The sequence below is a fragment of the Leucopleurus acutus genome (genome assembly GCF_964270905.1).
Source record: "Leucopleurus acutus genome assembly, chromosome: 8".
Lineage (NCBI taxonomy): Eukaryota > Metazoa > Chordata > Mammalia > Artiodactyla > Delphinidae > Leucopleurus > Leucopleurus acutus.
This window is the reverse complement of record NC_139151.1, coordinates 25,578,592-25,582,043: the sequence shown is the minus strand read 5'-3', so window position 1 is coordinate 25,582,043 and position 3,452 is coordinate 25,578,592.

Here is a 3,452-nt window from a genome sequence, read left to right as displayed (position 1 = left end):
GCACAGATTCCTGAAATAAGATAAGCAGATGTTTTGGTTTTAGCAAATCTGTTGCTTCAAATAGGAAAAGATACTCAATTGCAATCATTTTCTGATTTAGTCCAGCTGTCTTTAAGGAAGCAGATTCTGATTATGGAAAGAATATAGATTTTACAGAAATAGCACTATGTGAAAATGACCATATGCTTGTAGTACCAGAGAGTACCTACTGAGAAGGTTCCAAATGCAATTAATTCCAAAAAATAGCACACCACTTACATTTGTGTCTCTGAAGACCCAGTGGGTACTTTCACTATTGATCATTATAGGAATTTTCCAGGGAAGTGGAAGATCAAACCACTGCAGAAAATCTTCATTTTCTGAAGATTCCAGTTTGCCAATCTCAAGCAAATGATGATAGAGTGCCATTCTAGATTGCACTTCTGTCAACAAATCTAGTTATCTCTAGGGACCATCTTCAGAAGAGCCTCATATGTTTATCATATGTGTGGTTAAATTTCTACTTCATATTTTACAATAAGTTTTTAAAATGATAAAAATTACTCTCTGCTAAAATGTATAGTGAAGCAGTTAATTCGGAACTTTCTTATCAAATGATTATTCCTTAAAATAGAACAGAAAACACTTCTATTTCAGGTTTTTGTATTGTTCCTTTTTGTAGTGTCTGCCAAACGTGTCCTGCCTTGTAATTCTGATAGTACATGAGAAAAACAGTGATCAAGGAAATACTGAAGTTTCTAAAATCTCAAGGCAATTAGACTATAGTTTCTATTTTCAGCGAAGTTTCATATGGATATGACTTATTGAAGAAAGCCTTACTTCAGTGATCTCTAATGACAACTTATGCGGGCTGTCACCCAGAGAGAGCTTTAACTGAAATTGTGTGCTCAGTTCACATTCTAAGTCTTCAGTAAATACTTTGAATTTAAAGAATCTGAAGGCAGCATGTTCTTGCATCCCAGGAGCTTTTAACCCTCCAACTCACTTATGCTGACCACAAGCAAGTCTTATTTTACATCAGTTTCTGTGCTATAAAATGGAAGATATGCACATTTAAAAAGAGAATATTGTGTCAACTCCAATCATCTATGTCTATAAAATAAACATTGTGTTCTAAAGGATAAATAACTCCATTCTCAATGTAATTAGACAATTTCTATACCGTCTATGTACTCTCTATAATGTTTCAGATGCCATCAAAATAATTCACAATTTGCTGTGTTTGATTTTTTGCTGTTTTGTTACAAAGCAAGATGATTGTGGTAAATGCTTAAGGAGAACTCATTAAGCCTCTTTAAAAAATTAGTTTCAAACAAGCTAATGACTGAAGATTCAAAGGTCTTTACATAGCTTTTAAACATAGTTTCCATTTTAATTATTGGGATTGGGACTTCGTTAATTAGAATGCGTGGTATAAGAGCTTATTTCAGCTGCTATAACTCTCAGTCCTATCCCTTGTATAAGTAGATTGCCATATGTTTTGAAGCTTTCATTCATGATGAAACTAATAATTTATTTATCCCACAGCTGCTTTTTGGTTTAGCAAATATCATCAATGATATCATAATCTCTGTTCCCTAATTGTTTTTTACATTACCATTTGGCATTATAAATATTTTAAGTATGAATCAGTCTCTGGAATGAATTTACTATACAAGTACATTTCTTCCTTTTCCTTCAGAAGAAGAATCAGAATGCTCTACCCTTCAGTATTTGGAAGCCAGATTTTCTGAAGAGTCTATATTCCAGTAGAACACTTACATTTTAATTTCAGATTTTCTTTGGTCTTAGAATCCATTTAAGTTAGCAAAAATCTTAAAACAGTTACTTTTAATTGAGAAGTTTTATCATACATTCTTTAAAATGGTAAACATTCATCAAAGCTGTTTCAATTAAAATATATATTATGCACATCATTAGTCAAAACAATTATAAATATATATTCACCTAACATAGGACCACCTAAATATATGTATAATGTGTATGTAGCCCAATATGTGAACCAGTATATGAAAATCAAGACATAAAATAAAAAATTTGGGTTATAGTTTTTGCTTCACTAAAGAGTTCTGTGTTGTATCAAATATTTCTTCTATTATTCCTTTAAATTATAGATAACCTACAATATTTAAAATAGAGCCAGACTCATCAAATTTTTACATCTACTCTATCCTTCTGGGACACATCTATCAATTAGACAAGTAATCTTTGTAGGTGAGATGCAGAAATGAGGTCTGGGATATGATCTAATAGCTGGATCTAATCAGCTGTAACCAAAGAAAGTTTACAGGTGTGAAAGCCACATAGGAGGTGGTTTCTGTTGGCCTCCTTCAGAGCTCTTCCCTTGACCCTGACATTTCTACAATTTTATCAGTGACTCAGATATACTTAGACCATACATATATCTGGTTTGTTGATAATGCAAAGCTCTAAGAACTAGTGAATTTGAATGACAATCAGGATTAAACTTAATATCCCTTAGCCCAGGCTGAAACTAAGATTATATTCAGAAAGAATAAATGTTGGCTTCATTTAGTTTCTAAAATTAGTTGCCTAAGGATAGGGAGTGGAAGTCCTACTTTAACAACAGTTTGAGTTGTAAAAATTAGTTTTAGTTCACTTGAGTATTAACCAACAGTACAGAAGAAATTAATGCTTTCTTTGGTTGGATTCATATGAAAAGATCAGAAACAGACACTATAACGCACTGTACTGAAAGTGATGCATTTTGGGCCATCTGTCAGGGATGTAATAAGAGGGACTGGCTCATGTGAGCCTGAGTAGGATGTTGGCTCACATGACCTTAAAAGCACCTCCTAAATCAGATTATGCAGTTTAAATTGAGTTCGCAGGCACTTATACATGAATCTGCCAACGTCTAATTCAGCTTAGTAACATTTATGTAGCATATAACTATTGTACATCCTTTTCTTGATTAATAATGAATATCCTTATTCTTTTCTACTTAAAGATTATTCCATAGATAATTAATCAATCATCACTTAAAATAAATGCATCTACTTTGTGACCACCACTGGGTTTACTTAGCTAAGATCATACTTGAAATTCTTAGATGAAATGATATGTACTTTGAATAGCCACGAAGTAGGCACGTTTCCAGGTTCTAAAATAAAATTGCACAAATTAGACAAAGATGAAAGGCAAATGTATTCACTCAGTGTATTCTGTGTGTACTCTAATAGTCTGCACTGCGTTTTGGCTTTCAAAGGTGTTTGTTTATAGTGTAGAGTGGACACCCATCATTCCTTTTGAACACTGCTATCTGAACCCCTTTCCCATGTTGGGGGGTGCTCTCCCACATTATGAGACAGAGGCCACTTCTCACTATAGGAGATAAAAGTGCCAGGTGCTTCCTCTCCCAGACATCCTTGCATCATAGACATGGACCCAGACGCTGCCCTAGTGGCAGATGTTTCGGTTGGCAACACCCT